This window comes from Lepisosteus platostomus, chromosome 15 (assembly GCF_059453375.1).
Source record: "Lepisosteus platostomus isolate fLepPlt1 chromosome 15, fLepPlt1.hap1, whole genome shotgun sequence".
NCBI lineage: Eukaryota > Metazoa > Chordata > Actinopteri > Semionotiformes > Lepisosteidae > Lepisosteus > Lepisosteus platostomus.
The window spans coordinates 1,293,258-1,320,753 of NC_142625.1; the positions used below are offsets into that span (position 1 = coordinate 1,293,258).

Genomic DNA, 27,496 nt, shown 5'->3' on the forward strand with positions numbered 1-27,496 from the left:
TTTGCTTTTTGTAATAATAAAAAAAAAAAAAAAAAAAAAATCTGTTCTTATCAGTTTAATATCTGATACGTCCCCCATCGGGGGACCACATATTAAACGGATTTTTGGAACAGGGAGCTGGATCAGGAGCTTGCTCCGTCCTCTCCACGCATCGGCCCGGTATTGCAGCGCCTCCGGGAGCGGTGCACCACCTTCTCTCAGCGGTGAAAAGACAGACGTAGGTAGCTAGCGAGCGAGCGAGCGAGCGAGCGAAGTGGACTGGAGCTCCTTCTTCTCGGGTCTCGTCCCTCGTCCCCCATCTGTGTGTCTCTGTGTTCTGTCTCTCTCTCTCGCCCTCTCGGTTCCCGTGCTCCCTCTGTGCGCTTTCCCGCGTCTCGACTCTCTGGGCAAGCAGGCCGGCCCCCTTTTCGGCTCCCGTGCGTTTTCCCTCCAAAAAACTTAGGTTTTTCAGCCTTTTCCCAGGGAGGCAGGCGTGGCTTGCTTGCTTGCTTGCTTGCTTGCTTGCTTGCTTGCTTGCTTGCTTGCTTGCGTGTGTGTCCGTCCCCGTCCCTGCAGGCGGGCCCCTTTCGACAGCTGGGCGTTTTCCCTCCCAAAAACTTAGTATATCCACCTTTTCTTTCTTTTTTTTCGGCAGGCAGGCGTGTGTGTGTGCGCGCGCGTCCCCGTCCCTCCCTCCCTCCCGAGAGAGAGCTGCCCCTTGCCTCTGCCCGCAGGTGCTGGCGCTCGGCTTTGGCTTGCAGCCGGTTGGGCGCAGCTGCTGCCGGTGGGAGGGGCCTAAGCTAAGGAGGCCGGGCGGCTGGCGCCCCCTGCGGCTGCGGTCGTTGTCGGGCCGTTGACAGAAGATCAAAGAGCAGGGCCCCCGCCCGGGACTGGCAGGAAGGCAGGCGGGCAGGCAAGAGAGAGGGGGAGCAGAGTCCCGCGGCAGGCCTCTGGCTGCAGGGAGGCCGGCAGCTGCGCGGGTCCCGGGCTCCAGAGGAGTCGGCCTGCGCCACTGTGCGCCAGCGGAACGCCCGCGCGTCGGTCCGCGCCTTTGTGGGCATCGCTTCTCGGCCTTTTGGCGAAGATCCTGAGTGCGTGGCCTGACCGCGGCTTGGGCTCTGAGTCAAAGGCGGGAAGGGGTGGACGGCGCGGCTTTTTCCAGGCGACGGCGATTTTTTCTTTGTGGCGGATAGGATTCCGGCCACTCTACACAAGATGGAGAGGACTTCAAGCAAGAATGCAAGACCAAGGCATACTGTGCGTTTTGTGCTGCGAGTGGAGGCTTCTGACAAGGATTTTGCCAAGAGGGATGCTTTCGAGGATGAAGTCCTTTTCAAGCATTTGTCCTTACAGCCTGAAGAGATCTATTGCCTCCAGGACTTTCCAGGTAAAAAGATTTTTGATTTGTCACTTTACTCTGCTGAACAGTGCACGAAAGTTTGGTCTGTTTTGACTGCTCGCAGACTGGAGGAACCTTTTGTTCATTTTTTCCTTGAACCTTTGTTTGCACGGGAGGCGAGACCCATATGGGTCCATATGAACAACCCTTTTACCCCAGACGCAGACATTGTTAATTTTCTTAAAAGATTTGTTGACGTTCAGGGCACGGGTATCAAGGAGATGGATAGGAAGAGAGTCTGGAACGGGAAAAGGAAATTTCTGGTGCGTTTCAGAGCGGACCCTAGTGCTGAAGATGGGCTCTTGCACCCTCCTGCTAACTTCTCAATTGGAACTTATACAGGTTATCTGTACTACCCTGATCAACCCTTGGCGTGTAGACGATGCAGGCAGAAGGGCCATTATGCTGCTGACTGTGATGTGGAGGTCTGTCGAAGGTGTGATACTGTGGGGCACAGCACCTTCATGTGCAGGGCTGAGCCGAAATGTAATTTGTGCGGGGTCTCTGGGCACATTTACAGGGCGTGCCCAAAGAAAGGTATGAGTTTCGCAGCCGTGGCGGGTGGCACATCGGCAGCAAGTGTTACCTCAGTTCACCAGGCAGAAGATGCAGCAGAGGGCCCGGCACCGGCGTCGCTGGTCCCTGACGCTGGCGAGGAGGTGATGGAACCTGAGGGTGTGGATCAAGGGCAGGAGGTAACGGACCACAGGCAGACGGCAACAGCACTTACCTCAGCAGAAGATCGCAGCGGCGAAGAAGAGACGGAGGCTCCGGTGAGTGCTGAGGAGGTCCTGGGGAGCGCAGAGGAGGAAGGTGGGGTCTCGCTCGCCGCGCTAGAGCATATAAGAGCGTTGGCTGAGGAATCAAGCCTGCCCTCTGCGGAGGAAGTAGGGTCAGACTGGGGGGACAGAGTGGATGAAGAGGAGGCCATGGACACCGTCCAGGCCAGGAAAGTTGTGAAAAGAAAGGCGGAAAATGATGTGCCGCCCTTGGTGAAGAAATCGGGTGTAGATCCCATGGAATACCTTGAGTCGATGGCCACAGATTCGTTGGCCCAGGCCGAATCTACTCCACTAGGGTCGGAGGGCGAGGTAAGTGGTGTGGGTGACCCCCCCCTTACGGCAGAGTCGGGTATGTCCTCAGGCTTTGTCATTCCAGAAACGGAGATGACCCCGACCTCGGCAGAAGCCTCAGAAGAACACATGCAGCCACGCGTCGCCCTGCAGAGAGAAGAACGAGATGTCTTTATATTCGCTGAGGTACCTATGAGGTTCAAGAAGTTCTGTAAATGGGACGAAAAGGCCAGCAAAATAGTCTGGCCTAGGACCTTCAATGAGCAAGGGCTATCTCCGGCAGGGATTGTCGTGCGTTGTGAGCACTCTGGTGAGGAGATTTCAACCCTCGAAGTAAAGGGCCGCAACCAGATAGATGCGACCAATAAGAAGATGTTGTTGGGTGACTTTGTAAAGAAATGGATAAGGGACAAGGGAGAACTGAAGGAGATGTACGAGGTGGGGGTGGAAAGGCGCCCTGACAAAGTGCTGAAGATTCTGGAGGTCCCGCTGCAGTTTTTGGAGGCCTGTGCCTGGAAGAACGGAAACGTGCAGTACCCGCCCCGGCCGTCAAACTTCCGACGTGTGCTGAGGTTGCATGAAGGAGTGTCAGTTGGCTGTACGCGATCAGGAGGTAAAATAGATAAACTATATTTGCAGGGACAAAGGGAGGCGTCAGTGCGTCAAGCCTACATGGAGCTGATGAGCCTTTTTACTGCCCCCTAATGTTGAAAATATTAACTTTAAATATTCGGGGTTTAAGGAACTTAGTAAAGAGGACGGCCTTTTTTTCTTACCTGAAAACCATGGTTTTTGATATTTGTTTGGTGCAGGAAGTCCATCTAAAAGATGAAAGAGACGTCATACAGTTCACTCGTGAGTGGGACAGAGGAGATTCTAGATGGAATATCGGAGGTGTCCACTCCTCGGGAGTTGGAGTTTTATTTGGCAATCGCAATTTTATAGTGGAGAAATGTGTGAATGTAGTGCCTGGGAGAGCCTTATATTTGGATATTTGTTCGGGTGAGAATTGCTTTCGGTGTGTGTGTGTGTATGCCCCGGCAATGATGGCTTTACGGGCAGATTTCTTTAAGGAACTTTATCCTGTTTGCCTTACCAACAAATGGATCATCATGGGAGGAGACTTTAACGTGGACCTCCAAGATAAGAGGGATCCAGGGGCAAAGCAGCTCAATCTTCTTCTAGCACAGTTTGGACTTTACGACTGCGCCTACCGGATCCGAAAGGAGAAAGCAGAGGCCACGTGGAGGAACGCTCAAGGTACTGTGAAGCGCCTTGATTATGTATTCGCCTCACTGGACGTACCTGTGGAGAAGGTGGTGGTGCTGCCGGTAGGTTTTTCTGACCATGCCCTAGTAGAGGCCCATTTTCCACATTTAAGGAACCAGTTTGGGCGTGGGGTGTGGAAGTTAAATACGGAGAACCTAAGAGAAGACGAATATGTCAAGGTAATGAGGTACAAATTGCAAACATGGTGGAAGGAGAGGAATCTGGGGACTCCCCTGATTGATTGGTGGGAACACTTAAAAAAGAAAATTAGAAAGGAGACCAGAATTTATGGCAGAGCAAGGCTCAAGCGTGAGCGGCAGAAGGGCAGGGCGCTGCAGGAAAGATTAAACACCTTGTTTTCCCAGTGTAATAAGGATATGTCAGTGTGCCCTGAAGATATTGCAGCAGCTAAAGCTGAACTGCGCACTTATCACGAGCAAAAGGCAAGGAGTTACCTGTTCAGAGCCCACGTGCAGTTCATACAATCTCACGAAACATGTTCCAGTTTTTTCTTCCGGCAAATTCGTCAGAGACAGAAGCGCAGTGTGATGACTGGCATTCAGACTTCGGAGGGGAAAATAGTTACTAGTAGTGAGGAGATGCTGGAAGTGGTGAGGCACTTTTACCAATGTCTTTTTTCCCTAAAGACGGTGGACGAGGCCATGGGTGCAAAGCTGCTGAGCGGTATTACAGCGCAGGTTCCTGTCAAAGCCCAAGAACAGTTGGAGGCTCCTATAAGCTTGCAGGAACTTGGCGACGCTCTGCTCGGCATGAAGGCTGGTAAGGTACCAGGTAAAGACGGACTACCAGCCGAATTTTATCGGACGTTCTGGGATATCTTAGGGCCAATCTTACTTCAGGTGACGGAGGAAATCTTTCGTAGGAAGGCTATGTGTGAGTCTATGAGGGAGGGAATCCTCACACTGTTGTATAAAAAAGGACCTGCAAAGGACCTTAAGAACTGGAGGCCGCTGCAGATGTTGTGCGTGGACTATAAGCTGATCGCTAAAGTGCTGGTAAACCGCTTGAAGGGGGTCCTAGCTCATGTGATCGGTTGGGACCAAACCTGCGGGGTTCGAGGTCGGCGTGCCAGCTGGACCCTCCAACTAGTACGGGATGTGATAGCGTGGTCCGAGAACAGGAACGTCCCGTTGCTGATCGCCAGCTTGGACCTAGAAAAAGCTTTTGACAATGTCTCACACACCTTTGTCTGGCAAGTGATGGAGAAGATGGGATTCGGCCCTGTCATGCTGGGCTGGTTAAAAATACTGTACTCACAGGTTGGCAGTAGAGTTCTGGTGAACGGGCACCTGGGAGGACTGGTTCTCCAAGAGTCTGGTGTGCGTCAGGGCTGCCCCCTGTCCCCATTACTTTTTGCACTATATATGGAACCTTATGCGCGGGCAGTCCAGAAGGAGCCATCCATTGACGGGATCCTCGTACCTGGGAGTGGAGGAAAAAGAGTTAAGGTGGCATTATATGCTGACGATGTTACCTTATTTCTCAGCTCTTACCTTAGCCTACAGGCGGCCTTGGACGTCTTCGAGAACTTCTCCCTCGCGTCAGGTGCAAAGCTAAACAGGGGGAAAAGTCAGATCAAGTTCTTCGGGCCTTGGAAAGAACAGCTGGGACCAGCGCATGGATTGGACATCTGTCAAGGGCCCCTTAAGATTCTAGGGGTGTTATTCACGGCACAGGATGCTGCTTGGTGCAATTGGTCCCAGAGGCTGGAGAAGGCTAGGCTGCAGCTGACGCACTGGAAGAACAAGCAGCTGTCCTTTGTAGGTAAAGTCCTGATCCTGAAAGTGGTGTTTCTGCCTGTGCTGGTTTATCTAGCATCGGTGTATCCCATGCCTGCGCGCTTCAACAGATATCTGGTAAGGGAGGTTTTTATGTTCATGTGGGGGGGAAAATATGAGTATGTGCGCAGAGTCGATATGTATCGCCCAGTGGAAGAAGGCGGACGGGGAGTTCCCAACTTCCCTGTAAAGCTAAACTGTATATATGTGTCTGGCCTGTGTATAGCTCTGCATTCCCCAGTCTCACATCCCTTTCAGTATTTTGTCAGGTTCTGGCTATCTAGCCACGTGCGCGCCCTGGCTCAGTGGTCCAACAGTTTGCCTCATGGGAACGATCTGCCATGGCACTATCGGCATGCGACACACTGGCTGAAACAGCACCCTGAGCTTAAAGATCACCAGGTCCTGCTTAACCACAGACGGCTCTATTCTGCAGTAACTCAAGCTGAAGAGGCCAGCCTCGTAGGTGGCGTCCCCAACGTGGTCTGGCGGCGAGTCCAGCCCAGAGGGCTACAGCACCATCTAATGGATTTGAACTGGCTATCCGCTTGGGGTCGTTTGGCAGTTCGTGAGGTTTTGTTCAAACATAAGCTGACAAAGCAGCAGGAGTGTCCTAGAGCCGGGTGTCATGCGGTGGAGTCGATCAGCCACGTGTTTTGGGACTGTAATTTTGCTCAGCGGACCTGGAACAAATGTGAAACTTTGTTTAGTAGCCTGTCCTCCACTTTCTGTGTACTTCCTGCAGTTGTGTTATATGGGTTGAAGGTGGGAGGTGGGGCAAACGCTAAGAGCTTTGTGTTATGGTTGCTAGTTAGTTTAATTAAGTTTGAGTTATGGAATTCCAGGAATTTGTTAGTCAAGAGGGGAATTGTTTGTACAGTAGATGGGTTATATAGAAGGCTTTTATGGAATTTGAGAGGGTTGGTAGAAGGGGACATAAAAAGATGGGGTTTTCATGCCGCAAAGGAGAAATGGAAATCCATAGTGGATATCTGGGATTGGAAATAGTCTAGGTCCTTTAATGTTCCTGTAATTTGTAAATAAGACTGTTGGGTGAATTTGGGGGTGGTAGGTAATTTGCATAAGGGGCGGGATTATGTAAATAGGGTTGGGGTTGGAAATCATGTACTGTGTTTTTCAAGTAAGTTGTTTATTTTATGTACGCATATCTGCTTCATGTTAATTGTGGGTTTGTTTTTGAGCAAGGGAATTGTATTGGGGTGGGTTGTGTCTATATAAGGGATGAGATTATGATACCTTTGATTTAGCTGTGTAATTGTTTTTGTTTTTGATTGTGTTTTTGGACTTATGTATTTGTAGTTTTGGTGTTTTATTTTGTATTTTGTATAATAAAAAAAAAAAAAAAATCTGTTCTTATCAGTTTAATATCTGATACGTCCCCCATCGGGGGACCACATATTAAACGGATTTTTGGAACAGGGAGCTGGATCAGGAGCTTGCTCCGTCCTCTCCACGCATCGGCCCGGTATTGCAGCGCCTCCGGGAGCGGTGCACCACCTTCTCTCAGCGGTGAAAAGACAGACGTAGGTAGCTAGCGAGCGAGCGAGCGAGCGAGCGAAGTGGACTGGAGCTCCTTCTTCTCGGGTCTCGTCCCTCGTCCCCCATCTGTGTGTCTCTGTGTTCTGTCTCTCTCTCTCGCCCTCTCGGTTCCCGTGCTCCCTCTGTGCGCTTTCCCGCGTCTCGACTCTCTGGGCAAGCAGGCCGGCCCCCTTTTCGGCTCCCGTGCGTTTTCCCTCCAAAAAACTTAGGTTTTTCAGCCTTTTCCCAGGGAGGCAGGCGTGGCTTGCTTGCTTGCTTGCTTGCTTGCTTGCTTGCTTGCTTGCTTGCTTGCTTGCGTGTGTGTCCGTCCCCGTCCCTGCAGGCGGGCCCCTTTCGACAGCTGGGCGTTTTCCCTCCCAAAAACTTAGTATATCCACCTTTTCTTTCTTTTTTTTCGGCAGGCAGGCGTGTGTGTGTGCGCGCGCGTCCCCGTCCCTCCCTCCCTCCCGAGAGAGAGCTGCCCCTTGCCTCTACCCGCAGGTGCTGGCGCTCGGCTTTGGCTTGCAGCCGGTTGGGCGCAGCTGCTGCCGGTGGGAGGGGCCTAAGCTAAGGAGGCCGGGCGGCTGGCGCCCCCTGCGGCTGCGGTCGTTGTCGGGCCGTTGACAGAAGATCAAAGAGCAGGGCCCCCGCCCGGGACTGGCAGGAAGGCAGGCGGGCAGGCAAGAGAGAGGGGGAGCAGAGTCCCGCGGCAGGCCTCTGGCTGCAGGGAGGCCGGCAGCTGCGCGGGTCCCGGGCTCCAGAGGAGTCGGCCTGCGCCACTGTGCGCCAGCGGAACGCCCGCGCGTCGGTCCGCGCCTTTGTGGGCATCGCTTCTCGGCCTTTTGGCTGCGATCCCAGTACGTGGCCTGACCGCGGCTGGAGGAACAGTCAAGAGGAAGGAAGGTGAAGGTTTTTTTTCTGAGCCTGCCTATAGGCTAGGCAGGAGCTCTTTTTTTTCTTGTGGCGGAGATGGATCCGGCCATAATCGGAAGGATGGAGAGAGGACCGAGCGGCAGGGAGGCGAAGATGCGGAATACCATTCGATTTGTCTTGAAGGAGGATTGCGGAAACCAGGAGTTCATCTACCGGGATGTTTTTGAAGAATTGGTCCTTGAAACGGCTTTGGGAGTGCGATGGGAGGACACCTTCTGCCTGCAGAATTACCCCGGGAAGAAGGTATTTGACCTTTCACTAATCTCTGATGTACGATGCAAGGAAGTATGGGCAATTATAAATGCGCATCGGAATGAGGAGCCGTTAAAAGACTTTTATGTGGAGCCATTGTTTGCAAGGGAAGTGCGGTGGCTGACTGTTCATATGTTTAGCCCCTATGTTGCGGAAGGAGACATTTTGAACTTTCTCAAACGCTTTGTGGATGTGCAAGGTGAAGGGGTTAAGCAAATAGATAAGAAAAAATACTGGACCGGGAACTGGAGATACCGAGTGAGGTTTAGGTTCAGCGAACAAGCAGTGGACGGTTTGGCGCATCCGCCGGCGAACTTTGCAATCGGTTCAGACCGGGGGTACCTGTTTTACCCGGGACAGCCCCTCACTTGTAGGCGATGTGGGCAGGAAGGACATGTGGCCCTCAACTGTGAGACTCAAATATGTAGACGGTGTGATGGGATTGGCCATATTTCGTCTATGTGCACGGAGGAAATCAAGTGTAACCTCTGTGGAAAGCGGGGCCATGTTTTTAAGGAGTGCCCCAGGAAGGCTGGCAGCTACTCAGCCGCCATTAGTAAGTCCTTGAGGGTTGAGAAGACCAAGCCTGATGATCGTGAAGGTGAAAGAGGTGGGGCAGAAGATGGAGGCGGGGCAGAAGTGGCGGTTTCGGTTGTGAACACGCCAACAGAACAAGAAGCAGCAGAAGAAGGGGTTTCCGGAGTCAATGATGTGCAGGTGCAGAATGAAGAAATGGAGATAGGTCAATCAAGTGGTGAGATCAGTGCCGGAACGCCTGGGCTGGCTTTTTTAATACAAGCGGCCGAGGAGGTGGCGCACGTGGGCCCACAGGCCAGAAGGAAGAGTTGGGGAGAGCGGATGGAGGAGGAGGAGGAGGAGGAGGAGGAAGAGGGCGCAGCCATGGCTCGAAGAACTGTGAAGAGGAAATCTGCGGAGTCAGAAGAGCTCTCCGCAAAGAAAGCGGGCAGAGAACGGGAGGATTCAACACAAAGTGACAGGCCTGAGTCCGTGACCCGAGGAGACAACTTACCTTTAGCCGAGGGGGAAGAGGAAGGGGAGATTCGAGAAGAAGAGGCAGTGGAGCTCCGCGGTAGTGCTTCCTCAGATTTTGTTGAGACACCATGTGTTCCTGAAACGGCAGACACACACGAAAGCGGTGGTTTAATACTCACCCAAGGTTTGGAGTCCGGAGTAGATCCACAGCAAGGAGAAGAGGAAGGCCTCTGGCTGGATTCGGAGTTGCCTCGGGACTTTGTGAAAATCTGCAAATGGGACGAGAAGAATAATAGGGTCAAGTGGCCTGCTGGGTTTGAGGAGCAGGAGATTCAAAAAAAAGAGATTAATTATGAGTGTGTACTTGTAGGGGGGGATATTCAGCGGTTTCGGGTGTTTGGGAAAACACATGCTGAAATAGGTTCTAAGAAAATCCTCTTTTCAGATATTGTGAAACGATGGAGAAGCAATGGGGGTATGGCTAAGGAGGCTTTCGCAGCTGGGGTAGTTAGAACAGAGGGTAGAATAATGAAAGATTTGGATGCGTCTGCTAGTTTTCTCAGGCAATGTGAATGGGCGAATGGAAATGTGCGATTCCCGGTGCGAGCAGGTGGTCTTAAAAGCATTCTTAGAGCTTTTCCAGGTGTTAGTTTAGAAAGTGAAGGAAGATCGAAGAGAGTCATTAGGTTATACGTGCACGGGCCTAAGGAGAGTGAGGTGAGAGATGCATATATTGCAGCAATGAATATCATTAGAAGATGGGAAGAGAGAAACTGTTAATCTTTAAATGAAGGTTGTGACACTTAACACAAGAGGGCTTAGAGATAGAGTTAAGAGAACTGCTGTCTTTCAGTCCCTAAAAGACCTGAATTTTGAGGTGTGCTTTTTACAGGAGGTGCACTTGAAGAATGAGAAGGATGCAGTGCTTTTTTCACGGGAATGGGATAAGGGGGGATCCAAATGGAGTGTGGGTGGGGTTCACTCGTCGGGGGTGGGTATTCTGTTTGGTAACTGTGAAATGATTGTGGAGAATTGTAATATAGTAGTGCCGGGAAGAGCCCTGAGTGTGGATGTGTGTTATGGGAATAATAACTTTAGGTTTGTATGTGTGTATGCGCCCGCAATAAGTTCACTGAGAGCAGATTTTTATAAGGAGCTCTACCCGATATGTGCTACTAATAGGATGCTTGTCATTGGTGGTGATTTTAACGTTGATCTTAGTAAACAGGAAGATGTGGGAGCTAAGCAGTTACGTGTGCTCCTAACCCGTTTCAACCTAGTGGATTGTGTTTTACGAGTCACGGCAGGTGCTGTGGCGCCCACCTGGAGGAATGCAGCAGGAGTCGCGAGGCGTCTCGATTACATGTTTGCTTCAAGAGAGGTGAGGGTGGAGACAACAGCGGCGCGTCCGATGTGGTACTCTGACCACACGTTAGTGGAGGTTAAGCTGAGCCTGCCGCAGAGGATGTATGGTCGAGGTATTTGGAGAATGAATGTTGAGATCTTGAAGGAGGAAAAGTATGTTGAACACATGAGGTTAAAATTAAATGAGTGGTGGTGTGCGAAGAAGGAGCACATCTCTGCTATGGATTGGTGGGAGATAATGAAAAAGAAAATTAGAAGGGAGACTAGAGAATATAGTCTTAACCGAAGGAGAAGGGAGGCTAAGGAAGGGAGATTGTTGCAAGAAGAATTGAATGATCTCTACATGCAACTTAATGAGGGGAAGGTAGTGAATCCGGATGAGGTGGCGGCTTCTAGAGCTAGACTCCAGGCTTATTACAAACAGAGAGCTAAGAGTTTTTTGTTTAAGGCCCGAATAGATCTTTTGTTACAGCAACAGATATGTGCTTCTTTTCTATTCAGGCAAGTGAGACGACAGCAAAGGAAAAGACGAATGGACGGGGTTCGAATAGATCAAGGCAAGATTGTAGAGCACCCTGATGAGATGTTAGAAGCGGTCTACTCCTTTTACAAGAACCTCTTTTCAGCACGAGCCTTAGAAGGAGGTTTGGAATCCACTGCTCTTGGATGCATCTCCTCACGGGTGCCCGAGAGTAGCAGGCGTCTCTTAGAGAAGCCTATTACTATAGATGAACTTAGGGGAGCCTTGGCAGGGATGAAGAATGGGAAGGCGCCTGGATTAGATGGACTTCCTGCAGAATTCTATAAAACCTTTTGGGATTTAATAGGGCCCATAATGTTAGTAACAGCGCACGAGGTTTTCAACAGGAAAATGTTAGGAGACTCGATGCGAGAAGGGGTGCTGACCTTGTTGTTTAAAAAAGGGCAGGCAACTGATCTAGGCAATTGGAGGCCACTCACGATGTTATGTACAGATTACAAGTTAATTGCTAAAGTTTTGGTTAATCGTATGAAGGAAGTGATGGGGACAGTAGTAGGGAGCGATCAGACTTGTGGCGTACGGGGAAGGAGAATTGACTGGTCTCTCCAATTAGTCAGAGACGCAATAGCGTGGTCTGAACACCGGAATATTCCGTTGGTACTAGCTAATTTAGATTTAGAGAAAGCTTTCGACAAAGTGTCGCACAACTTTTTGTGGTGTGTGCTGGAAAAGATGGGTTTTGGGCCAATTTTTATTGGATGGTTGAAGACCTTGTATACGCAGGTGGGTAGTAGAGTAGTGGTTAATGGTTTTGTTGGCAAACTGGTGAAGCAGCTTTCTGGGGTAAGACAAGGTTGCCCACTGTCCCCTTTGTTATTTGTCATTTACATGGAACCATTTGCAAGGATGGTAAACGGGGACCCGGGCATAGAGGGATTAATACTGCCTGGGAGTGGTGGAGAGCAAGTTAAAATGACACTGTACGCAGATGATGTTACCTTGGTGCTGACCGCCGATCACAGTTTGCAGAGGTCCTTGGCCATCTTCGAGGAATTTGCCAGGGTATCAGGGGCCAGACTAAACAGAAATAAAAGTAAAGTTAAGTTTTTTGGATTATGGAGAGACAGAGAGGAAGGCATACATGGCCTGGATTTTTGTAGGGGCCCTTTAAAGGTTTTGGGGATTTCTTTCCAAAAGCAGGGAACGGTGCATTATAACTGGCTTCAGGCTTTGGAGGCAATAAGGGTCCGATTGTTAAGATGGGGTGACAAACGCTTAACATTCGTAGAAAAGGTAACAGTTTTAAAGACGGACATTTTACCAGCCTTGATATACTTGGCGAATATTTACCCAATGCCAGCGAGATATAATAGGTATCTAACTAGAGAAACTTTTAGGTTTCTTTGGAACGGAAGATACGAGTATATCAAGCGACAGGATATGTATAGGTCAATTGATATGGGAGGTAGAGGAGTACCGAATATACCAATCAAGTTAAATTGTATATATGTGTCGGGGTTATGTGTTGCTTTAAGCCAATCTGTAGTGCATAATTACCAGTTTTTTGTAAAGTTTTGGCTTGCCAACAGTTTCCGACATCTCACCTGTTGGAGGAACGATGTCCCGCACGGAGAGGACTTACCGTGGCATTATAGGCATGCGGTGTCCTGGGTCCGGAAACATCGGGTGGCAGAGGATGTGCTGACTCTGAGGAATCACAGGGCACTGTACAGCGCTGTAATGGGGCAAGAAGAGGACAGAATTGTCGGGAACGTGGCTGCTGAGACCTGGAGGAGGGTTCAGCCCAAAGGTTTGCGGCCAGACATGATGGACCTGAATTGGCAGCTGGTTTGGAAGAGACTTCCCGTGCGAGACGTCTTGCACAGGCACAAGTTGTCTAGACAAACTGAGTGTCCTCGGGCAGACTGCCGAGCTAGAGAGACAATGGAACATGTTTTTTGGTTCTGTGTTTTTGCTCAGCAAGTGTGGGGTAAATGCACACCTTTATTGGAATCGATAGAAGCTGGGTTTAAGGTAAATTTGGCCACGGTAATGTTTGGGGTAAGAGGACGTGGAAGAACGAGGGGTGTGGCTTTCATATTATGGTTTGTTATGAGTTGTGTTAAATTGTATTTGTGGGCCGCTAGGAACACTTTGGTCAAAAAAGGGGTGTTATGGAGTGTGGGTGGGGTTTACAACAAAATTGTGGGGGACATTAAATGCATGGTGGCTGTAGATAAAGAAAAGCTAAGTTATCACGCTGTAAAAGAAAAATGGAAGTCTTTAGCAGATATTTAAAAAGATTGGTTGATTGATACCCAGTAGTGATTTGTTTTTGTTAAGATTTTTGTCTGCTTTGTTATTTTTGCTTTTTGGATGTGTTCATCGGAATTGATGGTATAATTGTGATGTAGTATTCCTTTGTTATCTTTGATAATAAAAAAAAAAAAAAAAAAAAATCTGTTCTTATCAGTTTAATATCTGATACGTCCCCCATCGGGGGACCACATATTAAACGGATTTTTGGAACAGGGAGCTGGATCAGGAGCTTGCTCCGTCCTCTCCACGCATCGGCCCGGTATTGCAGCGCCTCCGGGAGCGGTGCACCACCTTCTCTCAGCGGTGAAAAGACAGACGTAGGTAGCTAGCGAGCGAGCGAGCGAGCGAGCGAAGTGGACTGGAGCTCCTTCTTCTCGGGTCTCGTCCCTCGTCCCCCATCTGTGTGTCTCTGTGTTCTGTCTCTCTCTCTCGCCCTCTCGGTTCCCGTGCTCCCTCTGTGCGCTTTCCCGCGTCTCGACTCTCTGGGCAAGCAGGCCGGCCCCCTTTTCGGCTCCCGTGCGTTTTCCCTCCAAAAAACTTAGGTTTTTCAGCCTTTTCCCAGGGAGGCAGGCGTGGCTTGCTTGCTTGCTTGCTTGCTTGCTTGCTTGCTTGCTTGCTTGCTTGCTTGCGTGTGTGTCCGTCCCCGTCCCTGCAGGCGGGCCCCTTTCGACAGCTGGGCGTTTTCCCTCCCAAAAACTTAGTATATCCACCTTTTCTTTCTTTTTTTTCGGCAGGCAGGCGTGTGTGTGTGCGCGCGCGTCCCCGTCCCTCCCTCCCTCCCGAGAGAGAGCTGCCCCTTGCCTCTGCCCGCAGGTGCTGGCGCTCGGCTTTGGCTTGCAGCCGGTTGGGCGCAGCTGCTGCCGGTGGGAGGGGCCTAAGCTAAGGAGGCCGGGCGGCTGGCGCCCCCTGCGGCTGCGGTCGTTGTCGGGCCGTTGACAGAAGATCAAAGAGCAGGGCCCCCGCCCGGGACTGGCAGGAAGGCAGGCGGGCAGGCAAGAGAGAGGGGGAGCAGAGTCCCGCGGCAGGCCTCTGGCTGCAGGGAGGCCGGCAGCTGCGCGGGTCCCGGGCTCCAGAGGAGTCGGCCTGCGCCACTGTGCGCCAGCGGAACGCCCGCGCGTCGGTCCGCGCCTTTGTGGGCATCGCTTCTCGGCCTTTTGGCTAAGGTCAGAGGTCGAGGGAGAGAGGAACAAGAGGACAGCGTTTTGCGGAGACACGTTTTGGATTGCCTGGATTTTGGACCCGGATTGCTTTTGGACTACGATTTTTGCCTTTGGACGTCGGACTTTTGATTTTTCACCCGGCTTTGCATTCCGTGGCTGTTTTGGTGGCCGAAAGGCTGCCCAACCATGGCTGCAGGGCCTGGAGAGGCGAGGAGGGCTGGGAAGGACCCCAGCATTAAGTGGACTCTCCGCTTCCGCTGGAAGCCGGAGACGGCACCACCTGGAAGGGAGAAGTTCGAGGATGACGTCCTGTTTGGAGCTTTGGGGCTGAAGGCGGCAGAGATCTTGTGTGTGCAGGGGAACCAGCCACAGAAATTCATGGACACCACCTTCATCAGCGCCGATATCCACAAGAGAACGGTAGGGAAATGCATCGAGATTATTAAGAACGGCGGATTTCCGGAGTATGAGTGTGGGGGACTGCAGAGCGACAGCAAGAGGTGGGTGGTTTTGCACATGTTTGATCCGTTTGTGAAAGACGCCGACGTGAGTACCTTCCTAAGCAGGTACGTGGATGTGAAGGCGGGTCCCTTGGGGCTCAAGGACACACGTACTGTGTGGACGGGAAAACGTCGGTATCTGGTGGAGTTGCGGCAGGATAAAACATCAAAGGACGGATACAGCCACCCACCAGGCACATTCGCCATCGGAGGAGGTAGGGGGTACATGTTTTATTGGGACCAGCCTGATTTTTGCAGGAGGTGCCGGACTTTCGGGCACCGAGAGGGGGCATGTACGGCGGAGAAGTGCGGCAAGTGCGGCTGTCAGGGACACCAAACCCGAGAGTGCAAGGTGAAAGAGTGCTCCTTGTGCGGGGATAGAGGCCACCTGTTCCGGCAGTGCAAAAAGAGGGGCGCGGCCACGGAGGAGGCGGCTACGAAGAAGACGGCCGCGGAGAAGGCGGCCACCGAGGAGGAGAGCATGGAGGAGGTGGTCAGAGAGTGGATGGCGCAGGAAGACGAGGCTAGTGAGGGGGAAGGCCGGCCGAAGGGTAGCAGACCCCCTGGTAAGGGGGAGAAGAAGGGAGGAAGACAGGGGAGAGAGGTGCACCAGGGAGAAGAGGACGGAGAGCGACCAGGAACGTCGTGGGGCTCCGACGTGGAGCAACTGGAGACGGCGCAGGGAGGGGACGGTGAACATCCGGGAACATCAGGAGGAGCAGACGGAGGGGCCGGAACCTGGGCGGAGGTGGTGAAGAAGGGGCGCCCCCTGAAGGGCGGGGGAAGAACTGCGACACCGGCACCGACGCCAACAGAGGAGGAGGGGATGGTAATTCTGCAGGGCGCAGGGAAGAAGAGGAGGTCAAAGAGGCAGAGGGCGGAAAGGCGTCAACAGGAGACGCAGGAGAAGAAGAAGAGGACGGCCGAGGAGGAAGGCCAGGAGGAAGACCCGGGAGACTTCGCAGACTCTGAGGGGATGGAGGAGGAGGAGGGAGCTTTGTCGGCTTCGAGTGACTCCGAGGCCGAAAGCACCTCGGAATCTCTCCCCCCAGGGCAGGGGTCAGGGGCGGCAACGCTGGCCGTCTACTCTGTGTCGGCCAACGTAACGGACGATGGCAGCCCCGTAGTCTACTGCCAGCCTGAAACGCCAACTCCGGAACGAGAGTCCCCGGACAGCCGCGTGGTCCACTTTATGGACACAGAGGATGGCAGCTCGGAGAGTACAGCAGGGACGGCGAGCTCACCGGATTCCAGCCGATCGGAGGGAATGGAGAGTGACAGCCCCCCTCAAGACCCTCCATGACCCTCACAGTTGCAACAGCTAACGTGAGGGGTCTGAGGAAGCAGGAAAAAAGAGTGGCAGTGTTTTCCTACCTGTCTCGAAGGTATCTGGATGTGATCTTTCTGCAGGAAGTCCATCTCAAGGACCTCGACGACGTGAGGACCCTTCAGAGGGAGTGGAGGAAGGGTCCTTCGTGGTGGAGCGTCGGAGGGGTGAACTCCTCTGGTGTGGGTATCCTGTGCGGCTTGCCAGGGTTCGCCGCCCAAACAGTCAGCTCAGTAATTCCCGGACGTCTGCTGGTGGTGGACGGAACCTGGAGGGGAGTGAAGATAAGGCTGGTTAACGTATACGCCCCAGCAGACAGAAGGCAGCAGGGCTCCTTTTTGAAAGACCTGGAGCCCGTGCTGTACACCAACAGAGAGCTGATTGTAGGCGGCGACTTCAACATCGACCTGGGAGACCCGCACGGCCAGGGAGTTCATCTGTTGAGGTCCTTGATCGCGGATTTTGGCCTTCGAGATGGGTTTAAGAACGTTGCACATCACACCTGGGACAATGGAAGAGGGAGTTTTCGACGCCTCGACTACATCCTCTCTACTGTGAAGTGGACAACGCTAAGCAGGCAAGTGACCCCTACCTGGTTCTCGGACCATCGGCTGCTCACGGTCTCCTTCGGTGTTGAGGACCCGCGCTTCCAGGCTGGGTACTGGAAGCTGAACAAACAAGTTCTTCACGAGGAGAGATACCGAAGGAAGATCGAGACAGTGCTGAAAGACCTGGAAAAGAAAAGGGAGCTCTATAGCTCTGCGGTGCACTGGTGGGAATCGTGCAAACAGACTCTCGCAACGGTCACCAGGCGATACTGCTGGATCCGGCGGAGTCTGGAGGAACGCCAGTGCGCCCAGCTCCAAGAGGAGCTGGAAGCACTGTATGAGCAGCTGAACCAGGGGGGCGCCTTCGACGGCGAGAAGATCGCCAACGTCAGGAGCCTGCTTAGGGAAAAGTGGCTGCAGAGAGCAAAGAACTTTCTTTTCAGGCTGCGGGGAGTTTGGAAGGAGGGAGAAGAACAGTGCTCACCCCAATTCTTCAGCGCCGTGAGGAAGCAGCAGGAGCGCTGCTGCTTCGAAAGTGTACGGCGCGAGGATGGGACTGCAGCCACAGACTTGCCCGGGATGCTGGAGTGTGCCACAGTTTTCTATACAGCCTTGTTCCAGGAGAAGGAGATCGACGCCAGCATCAAGGAGAGGCTCCTGGAGGGTGTAGAAAAGGCGGTAGACGATCCCGCCTCGCTGGTTGGGCCTGTGACGGGGGCGGAAATAAAAACAGCATTGTTTGGATTGAAGAAGGGGACCGTCCCCGGAGTCGACGGCCTACCAGCGGAATTCTACAGGACCTTCTGGGATCAACTAGAGCCTTTTCTGGTGCAGGTTTTCAATGAGGCCCTGGACAGCAATGAACTGGGCCTCTCGATGAAGACCGGCGTCGTGACTCTGATCTACAAGGGAGGAGACAAGGCGGACCTGGGAAATTGGAGGCCGATCCAGATCCTGTGCACCGATTATAAGATCTTGGCCAGGGTGCTGGGCGGCCGTCTGAGAACGGTGATGCCGGCGCTGGTCGGGGCGGACCAGACATGTGGCGTGGCAGGCCGGAAGATCAGCTGGACCCTGCAGCTGATCCGGGACATCATCGCCTGGGTGGAGGACAGAGGCCTGCCGCTCATGCTGGTAAGCCTAGACCAAGCAAAGGCGTTCGACCGGGTCCATCACGGGATCCTGTGGGCACTCCTGAGGAAGAAGGGTCTGCCTGACGTCTTTGTCAGGTGGATTGAAGCGCTCTACAACGGCGCTGCGTCCCGGGTAAGAGTCAACGGAGCAGTAGGGAGGAGGATTCCGGTAAGGTGTGGTGTGCGACAGGGATGTCCACTCTCGCCCCTGCTGTACGTCATCTTCCTCGAGCTGCTATTAGACCCCTTGCGGAAGGACCCTGGAGTGGAGGGAATTAAAGTGCCAGGTGGAGGTGGGCAGGAAGCCAAAACTGCGGCCTACGCGGACGACGTAACGCTCTTCCTCAGCTCTGACAGGAGTCTGGGGAGAGTGTTGGAAATCGTGGAGGCCTACTCCAGAGGCACCGGCGCCCAACTGAATCGCGCCAAGAGCCTGGTGAAGCTGTTTGGAACCTGGCCGTACGTACCAGAGATCGCCGGAGGACTAAGACACACAACGGACCCGGTGAAAATCCTGGGGGTCCTATTTCACACCTTGGACCCCTCAGGACTGAACTGGGAGGCCAGGTTCCGGAAGATCAAGCAGAAGCTGGGCCTTTGGCAGCAACGATCCCTGACGTGGATAGGGAAGGCGCTGGTGCTGAAGGTGGAGATCCTGCCCTTGCTTCTCCACCTGGCAGTAGTGTACCCCCTACCAGCAAGAAGGAGAAAGGAACTGGTGAAAGCAGTTTTTACCTTCGTGTGGGGCCACTCATACGAACGGATCCGCCGGACAGACATGTGCAGACCTATCGTGGAAGGAGGCAGAGGGATCCCGAACTTCCCAGTGAAGTTGGACTGCGTCTTCGTCGCCAACCTGTGCGTCATCCTGCACGGTAACCCGCCCCACCTGTGCGGCCGGTTCGTGAGTCTCTGGCTGGCAGCGAGTATGCGACACCTGGCCGCCTGGAAGAACACGACCCCGAAGGCTGAGCGGCTCCCACTGCACTACCGCCACGCAGTGCAGTGGCTGCGGGCACACCCAGAGGTACGGGACAAGGAAGTAGCGCTGAGCCATAGGAGGATGTATTTGGTGGTCACAGCACAGGACAGGCCAGCGCTCCTGGGTGTGCCCAGTGACATCTGGCAGCAGGCCCAACCAAAGGGCCTGGACAACAGGCTCAAAGATCTGAACTGGCTTGGTGTGTGGGGTCGAATGGCGGTCAGGGCCGTCATGTACTCGCACGGACTGTCAAAGAAGAGCCAGTGCCCGAGGCTCGGCTGCACAGGGGAAGAAACAGTCAACCACGTCTTTTGGGAGTGCGGGTTCGTGCAGAGGGTGTGGAGGTCTAGTCAGCACCTGTACGCACAGGTAGGCCTGGGGTCCCTCTTGACGCTGAACACGGTAATGAAGGGTGTGGCTGGTTCCCGAAGATGGAACGCGGCGTTTCTGCTATGGCTCCTTATCAGCCTGACCAAGCTCCACGTCTGGGACGCAAGATCTGAGCTGGTCAAACACGGAGTAGAGAGATCAGTGCCGGCCATCTTAAAGAAAGTTAAGAGGGACGTCTCACGGAGGATTCGGTGGGACGTCCTCCGATGGGGATTCGCCGCGGCACGTGAACGTTGGAAGGACTTGATCACATGGGTGTAAAGGTGGAGGGTAGTGTAAACTTTTAAAGCACTGTTTTTACTGATTTCTAATAAAACATAAAAAAAAATCTGTTCTTATCAGTTTAATATCTGATACGTCCCCCATCGGGGGACCACATATTAAACGGATTTTTGGAACAGGGAGCTGGATCAGGAGCTTGCTCCGTCCTCTCCACGCATCGGCCCGGTATTGCAGCGCCTCCGGGAGCGGTGCACCACCTTCTCTCAGCGGTGAAAAGACAGACGTAGGTAGCTAGCGAGCGAGCGAGCGAGCGAGCGAAGTGGACTGGAGCTCCTTCTTCTCGGGTCTCGTCCCTCGTCCCCCATCTGTGTGTCTCTGTGTTCTGTCTCTCTCTCTCGCCCTCTCGGTTCCCGTGCTCCCTCTGTGCGCTTTCCCGCGTCTCGACTCTCTGGGCAAGCAGGCCGGCCCCCTTTTCGGCTCCCGTGCGTTTTCCCTCCAAAAAACTTAGGTTTTTCAGCCTTTTCCCAGGGAGGCAGGCGTGGCTTGCTTGCTTGCTTGCTTGCTTGCTTGCTTGCTTGCTTGCTTGCTTGCTTGCGTGTGTGTCCGTCCCCGTCCCTGCAGGCGGGCCCCTTTCGACAGCTGGGCGTTTTCCCTCCCAAAAACTTAGTATATCCACCTTTTCTTTCTTTTTTTTCGGCAGGCAGGCGTGTGTGTGTGCGCGCGCGTCCCCGTCCCTCCCTCCCTCCCGAGAGAGAGCTGCCCCTTGCCTCTGCCCGCAGGTGCTGGCGCTCGGCTTTGGCTTGCAGCCGGTTGGGCGCAGCTGCTGCCGGTGGGAGGGGCCTAAGCTAAGGAGGCCGGGCGGCTGGCGCCCCCTGCGGCTGCGGTCGTTGTCGGGCCGTTGACAGAAGATCAAAGAGCAGGGCCCCCGCCCGGGACTGGCAGGAAGGCAGGCGGGCAGGCAAGAGAGAGGGGGAGCAGAGTCCCGCGGCAGGCCTCTGGCTGCAGGGAGGCCGGCAGCTGCGCGGGTCCCGGGCTCCAGAGGAGTCGGCCTGCGCCACTGTGCGCCAGCGGAACGCCCGCGCGTCGGTCCGCGCCTTTGTGGGCATCGCTTCTCGGCCTTTTGGCTAAGATCAAGGTTTAAGCCGGCAAGCCCGCAATTCCGAGGTCTTAGTCCAGGGGGTCGGGAAGGCGAGGGGAGGATCGGACGGACCGGAAGGAGTGGATTGCTGATGGTGGAACCTGGAAGACCGGAGCGGTGTGGACGAGGAGTTTGCTGAGGCGGTGGTCGGTGCTGGACGACGGCGTTTTGCTTGCCTGGAGGTTTCGGAAGGAGAGCTGAGGAGCGTTGCTGGAGTGATGGCTGGGCATCCCTGGGCGAGGAAGGAGCGGAGGAAGAACTCCCTTTGTTTCTCGTTGAGGAGCCGCGATGGACCTGCTTTTTGGAACAGAGATAAGTTCAAGAATTTGGTTTTGATTCAATGCTTGGGTGTTGATTTGGCAGACGTATTTTGTCTCCAGGATTATGTTGCTCGGGGAGTGTTTGAACTAACTCTTGCGACAGAAGCCTTGTGTTTTGAAGTATGGAGAAAAGTTCAGGAGAGGAAAAATGAAGATCCTGTTAAGTTTTTTCGTGTTGAGCCAATGTTTGCTGGGGAGCTTACCGTAATGATGGTGCATGTTTTCGACTCATTTGTTCCGGAGGAGGATATTGTGTCTTTCTTACAGCAGTTTGTGGATCTGCAAGGAGCAGGGAAGAGGCACTTGGATTCCGATGGCGTGTGGAACGGGAAGCGGACGTATCTGATGAGACTGCGACTGGGGAACACGGCGGAGGAGGGGGTGATACATCCCCCTGCTTTCTTCGAGATCGGGACTCACAGGGGTTACCTGGTGTATTCTGGGCAGCCCCTTGCTTGCATGTTATGTGGAGAACGTGGACATTTTGCTGCACAGTGTGCGTCAGTGCTCTGTAAACGGTGTGGGAAAACGGGTCATGTGGCTAGGAACTGTGTTCAAGAGAAGAAGTGTTATCTGTGTGATGAGCCTGGACATGGACATCGGTTTTGTACGAAAAATGTGAAGAAGAGGGTTAATACAAGTGGTGTAGGGGAAGGAGGAATTTCTGTTTCTGAAGGTGTGGTATTGTGTAGGGAGGATTTTATAGATAGTGATGATGAGAGACAGTATTTAGTTTTTGAGGAAGAGTGTAGACGGGAGGATGGGAATTTTGGGGAGAGTAGGAAAGTGGAGCAGACGGGAGGGGAGGAAGTGGTAGAGAGTTTGAAGGTTGACGAAAAGAAGGGGGAAACTGATTGTGAAATAAGTATTCAGGATGCAGAACTTGAGAAGGAGTGGAATCAGTGGTGGAAGGAAAGAGAGAGGTGTATCTACTCTACTTGGCCACAGGAAGGGAAGAGGAAGGGGTTTAAAGTGGAGAAATGTACAAATGTTAAGCTGTCAGGAGATTTTGGGCAGAGTATGTACAAAAAGCGAATGATGGCTGTGACTCGTCATGTGGAGACAAAATATAAGCAATTCCGATTTGAGTATGCAATTCAGGACAAGGAATTTATTGGGTTTCGTGTGCTGGGGAAACCGAAAACGGATTGCAATGGTCCTTTCCGTGAATTCTGTGATACGATGTTTGAAGATGAAAGTCTGAGTGACATATCGGAAGATTCGGAAATGAATGTTTTTGAGGAGGTGAATTGAGTCTGGGGATGTAGTATCGATTTGTATAAGGGGAGGGGATAAGTTAATGTGGGGTTTTGAGAAGAGTGATGGTTGATTTTGTTGTGTAATAGTTTTTTTTGGGGGGATTTTGGATTTTCGAGTTTATGGGACTAGCAGAATTGAGTTTGGGGATGTATTAGCGATTTGCATAAGGGGAGGGGATAGGTTAATGTGGGGTTTGAGAAGATGGAGATTTAAGTTACAGTTTTTTAGTGGTCGGGGTTATATTTGCATAAGGGGTGGGATTATGATAAATTGTTTTTGTGGAGTTTTGGGTTATAGGGTGGGTTGCTTAGAAATGGTGGAACTGAATAATGATGAGCTGTGATATTGTTTTTGCTGTGTATTGTTTTTGTTATTAATTGACCTGAATATGTATTAGTATAAGAAAGTTATTGTATTGGTTGTTAAATGATTTTTGATTATTGGAATAGTTTGTATAAGGGGTGAAAAATGTAAATGAGATGATGTTGTGGGGTGAATTGTTTTTGAAAACTGGGATGGGGCGTTGATTGTATATAATGAGGTTAAGAAAATGAATGTATTGTAAGTTTGGGAAAGGGATCTTGTTTAATTTGCATAGGGGGCGGGATTATGGAGATTAGTGGGGTTTGAGGTTATGTAATGGGATATGAACAGATTTGTGTTGTGTATTGATTTTTCTGTGTAATAATTTGTTGAGAATGGAATGGGAAGTGTTGTTAGTATGCAGAAGTTTTTGTTAGTTGACTATTGAATGGAATTTTGTGTTTAACAGGATTATGGGTCGAGATGACTTTGGTTGTTATTGTGACTATTGTGTATTTGGGATTGTGTTTTGTTCTTTGGAGTTTTTGGAATTTCTTTTGTATTTTGTATAATAAAAAAAAAAAAAAAAAAAAAAAAAATCTGTTCTTATCAGTTTAATATCTGATACGTCCCCCATCGGGGGACCACATATTAAACGGATTTTTGGAACAGGGAGCTGGATCAGGAGCTTGCTCCGTCCTCTCCACGCATCGGCCCGGTATTGCAGCGCCTCCGGGAGCGGTGCACCACCTTCTCTCAGCGGTGAAAAGACAGACGTAGGTAGCTAGCGAGCGAGCGAGCGAGCGAGCGAAGTGGACTGGAGCTCCTTCTTCTCGGGTCTCGTCCCTCGTCCCCCATCTGTGTGTCTCTGTGTTCTGTCTCTCTCTCTCGCCCTCTCGGTTCCCGTGCTCCCTCTGTGCGCTTTCCCGCGTCTCGACTCTCTGGGCAAGCAGGCCGGCCCCCTTTTCGGCTCCCGTGCGTTTTCCCTCCAAAAAACTTAGGTTTTTCAGCCTTTTCCCAGGGAGGCAGGCGTGGCTTGCTTGCTTGCTTGCTTGCTTGCTTGCTTGCTTGCTTGCTTGCTTGCTTGCGTGTGTGTCCGTCCCCGTCCCTGCAGGCGGGCCCCTTTCGACAGCTGGGCGTTTTCCCTCCCAAAAACTTAGTATATCCACCTTTTCTTTCTTTTTTTTCGGCAGGCAGGCGTGTGTGTGTGCGCGCGCGTCCCCGTCCCTCCCTCCCTCCCGAGAGAGAGCTGCCCCTTGCCTCTGCCCGCAGGTGCTGGCGCTCGGCTTTGGCTTGCAGCCGGTTGGGCGCAGCTGCTGCCGGTGGGAGGGGCCTAAGCTAAGGAGGCCGGGCGGCTGGCGCCCCCTGCGGCTGCGGTCGTTGTCGGGCCGTTGACAGAAGATCAAAGAGCAGGGCCCCCGCCCGGGACTGGCAGGAAGGCAGGCGGGCAGGCAAGAGAGAGGGGGAGCAGAGTCCCGCGGCAGGCCTCTGGCTGCAGGGAGGCCGGCAGCTGCGCGGGTCCCGGGCTCCAGAGGAGTCGGCCTGCGCCACTGTGCGCCAGCGGAACGCCCGCGCGTCGGTCCGCGCCTTTGTGGGCATCGCTTCTCGGCCTTTTGGCTAAGGTCAGAGGTCGAGGGAGAGAGGAACAAGAGGACAGCGTTTTGCGGAGACACGTTTGGATTGCCTGGATTTTGGACCCGGATTGCTTTTGGACTACGATTTTTGCCTTTGGACGTCGGACTTTTGATTTTTCACCCGGCTTTGCATTCCTTGGCTGTTTTGGTGGCCGAAAGGCTGCCCAACCATGGCTGCAGGGCCTGGAGAGGCGAGGAGGGCTGGGAAGGACCCCAGCATTAAGTGGACTCTCCGCTTCCGCTGGAAGCCGGAGACGGCACCACCTGGAAGGGAGAAGTTCGAGGATGACGTCCTGTTTGGAGCTTTGGGGCTGAAGGCGGCAGAGATCTTGTGTGTGCAGGGGAACCAGCCACAGAAATTCATGGACACCACCTTCATCAGCGCCGATATCCACAAGAGAACGGTAGGGAAATGCATCGAGATCATTAAGAACGGCGGATTTCCGGAGTATGAGTGTGGGGGACTGCAGAGCGACAGCAAGAGGTGGGTGGTTTTGCACATGTTTGATCCGTTTGTGAAAGACGCCGACGTGAGTACCTTCCTAAGCAGGTACGTGGATGTGAAGGCGGGTCCCTTGGGGCTCAAGGACACACGTACTGTGTGGACGGGAAAACGTCGGTATCTGGTGGAGTTGCGGCAGGATAAAACATCAAAGGACGGATACAGCCACCCACCAGGCACATTCGCCATCGGAGGAGGTAGGGGGTACATGTTTTATTGGGACCAGCCTGATTTTTGCAGGAGGTGCCGGACTTTCGGGCACCGAGAGGGGGCATGTACGGCGGAGAAGTGCGGCAAGTGCGGCTGTCAGGGACACCAAACCCGAGAGTGCAAGGTGAAAGAGTGCTCCTTGTGCGGGGATAGAGGCCACCTGTTCCGGCAGTGCAAAAAGAGGGGCGCGGCCACGGAGGAGGCGGCTACGAAGAAGACGGCCGCGGAGAAGGCGGCCACCGAGGAGGAGAGCATGGAGGAGGTGGTCAGAGAGTGGATGGCGCAGGAAGACGAGGCTAGTGAGGGGGAAGGCCGGCCGAAGGGTAGCAGACCCCCTGGTAAGGGGGAGAAGAAGGGAGGAAGACAGGGGAGAGAGGTGCACCAGGGAGAAGAGGACGGAGAGCGACCAGGAACGTCGTGGGGCTCCGACGTGGAGCAACTGGAGACGGCGCAGGGAGGGGACGGTGAACAGCCGGGAACATCAGGAGGAGCAGACGGAGGGGCCGGAACCTGGGCGGAGGTGGTGAAGAAGGGGCGCCCCCTGAAGGACGGGGGAAGAACTGCGACACCGACACCGACGCCAACAGAGGAGGAGGGGATGGTAATCCTGCAGGGCGCAGGGAAGAAGAGGAGGTCAAAGAGGCAGAGGGCGGAAAGGCGTCAACAGGAGAAGCAGGAAAAGAAGAAGAGGACGGCCGAGGAGGAAGGCCAGGAGGAAGACCCGGGAGACTTTGCAGACTCTGAGGGGATGGAAGAGGAGGAGGGAGTTTTGTCGGCCTCGAGTGACTCCGAGGCCGAAAGCACCTCGGAATCTCTCCCCCCAGGGCAGGGGTCAGGGGCGGCAATGCTGGCCGTCTACTCAGTGGCGGCCAACGTAACGGACGATGGCAGCCCCGTAGTCTACTGCCAGCCTGAAACGCCAACTCCGGAACGAGAGTCCCCGGACAGCCGCGTGGTCCACTTTATGGACACAGAGGATGGCAGCTCGGAGAGTACAGCAGGGACGGCGAGCTCACCTGATTCCAGCCGATCGGAGGGAATGGAGAGTGACAGCCCCCCTCAAGACCCGCCATGACCCTCACAGTTGCAACAGCTAACGTGAGGGGTCTGAGGAAGCAGGAAAAAAGAGTGGCAGTGTTTTCCTACCTGTCTCGAAGGTATCTGGATGTGATCTTTCTGCAGGAAGTCCATCTCAAGGACCTCGACGACGTGAGGACCCTTCAGAGGGAGTGGAGGAAGGGTCCTTCGTGGTGGAGTGTCGGAGGGGTGAACTCCTCTGGTGTGGGTATCCTGTGCGGCTTGCCAGGGTTCGCCGCCCAAACAGTCAGCTCAGTAATTCCCGGACGTCTGCTGGTGGTGGACGGAACCTGGAGGGGAGTGAAGATAAGGCTGGTTAACGTGTACGCCCCAGCAGACAGAAGGCAGCAGGGCTCCTTTTTGAAAGACCTGGAGCCCGTGCTGTACACCAATAGAGAGCTGATTGTAGGCGGCGACTTCAACATCGACCTGGGAGACCCGCGCGGCCAGGGAGTTCATCTGTTGAGGTCCTTGATCGCGGATTTTGGCCTTCGAGATGGGTTTAAGAACGTTGCACACCACACCTGGGACAATGGAAGAGGGAGTTTTCGACGCCTCGACTACATCCTCTCTACTGTGAAGTGGACAACGCTAAGCAGGCAAGTGACCCCTACCTGGTTCTCGGACCATCGGCTGCTCACGGTCTCCTTCGGTGTTGAGGACCCGCGCTTCCAGGCTGGGTACTGGAAGCTGAACAAACAAGTTCTTCACGAGGAGAGATACCGAAGGAAGATCGAGACAGTGCTGAAAGACCTGGAAAAGAAGAGGGAGCTCTATAGCTCTGCGGTGCACTGGTGGGAATCGTGCAAACAGACTCTCGCAACGGTCACCAGGCGATACTGCTGGATCCGGCGGAGTCTGGAGGAACGCCAGTGCGCCCAGCTCCAAGAGGAGCTGGAAGCACTGTATGAGCAGCTGAACCAGGGGGGTGCCTTCGACGGCGAGAAGATCGCCAACGTCAGGAGCCTGCTTAGGGAAAAGTGGCTGCAGAGAGCAAAGAACTTTCTTTTCAGGCTGCGGGGAGTTTGGAAGGAGGGAGAAGAACAGTGCTCACCCCAATTCTTCAGCGCCGTGAGAAAGCAGCAGGAGCGCTGCTGCTTCGAAAGTATACGGCGCGAGGATGGGACTGCAGCCACAGACTTGCCCGGGATGCTGGAGTGTGCCACAGGGTTCTATACAGCCTTGTTCCAGGAGAAGGAGATCGACGCCAGCATCAAGGAGAGGCTCCTGGAGGGTGTGGAAAAGGCGGTAGACGATCCCGCCTCGCTGGTTGGGCCTGTGACGGGGGCGGAAATAAAAACAGCATTGTTTGGATTGAAGAAGGGAACCGTCCCTGGAGTAGACGGCCTACCAGCGGAATTCTACCGGACCTTCTGGGATCAACTAGAG

General features: G+C 53.4%; 4 non-coding genes and 1 pseudogene across 4 annotated transcripts; all 5 read left to right on the forward strand.

The window, feature by feature from the left end:
- Positions 1-193, forward strand: LOC148647547 (U2 spliceosomal RNA). Its single transcript, XR_015926939.1, has one exon. It is a non-coding gene; the product is annotated as a U2 spliceosomal RNA (small nuclear RNA).
- A 6,654-nt stretch (positions 194-6,847) lies between these two features.
- Positions 6,848-7,039, forward strand: LOC148647548 (U2 spliceosomal RNA). Its single transcript, XR_015926945.1, has one exon. It is a non-coding gene; the product is annotated as a U2 spliceosomal RNA (small nuclear RNA).
- A 6,458-nt stretch (positions 7,040-13,497) lies between these two features.
- Positions 13,498-13,694, forward strand: LOC148647549 (U2 spliceosomal RNA). The gene has a single exon (XR_015926989.1). It is a non-coding gene; the product is annotated as a U2 spliceosomal RNA (small nuclear RNA).
- A 6,037-nt stretch (positions 13,695-19,731) lies between these two features.
- LOC148647550 (U2 spliceosomal RNA) lies at positions 19,732-19,922 on the forward strand. Its single transcript, XR_015926953.1, has one exon. It is a non-coding gene; the product is annotated as a U2 spliceosomal RNA (small nuclear RNA).
- A 3,312-nt stretch (positions 19,923-23,234) lies between these two features.
- LOC148647551 (U2 spliceosomal RNA) lies at positions 23,235-23,436 on the forward strand (annotated as a pseudogene).
- Positions 23,437-27,496: the final 4,060 nt, after the last annotated feature.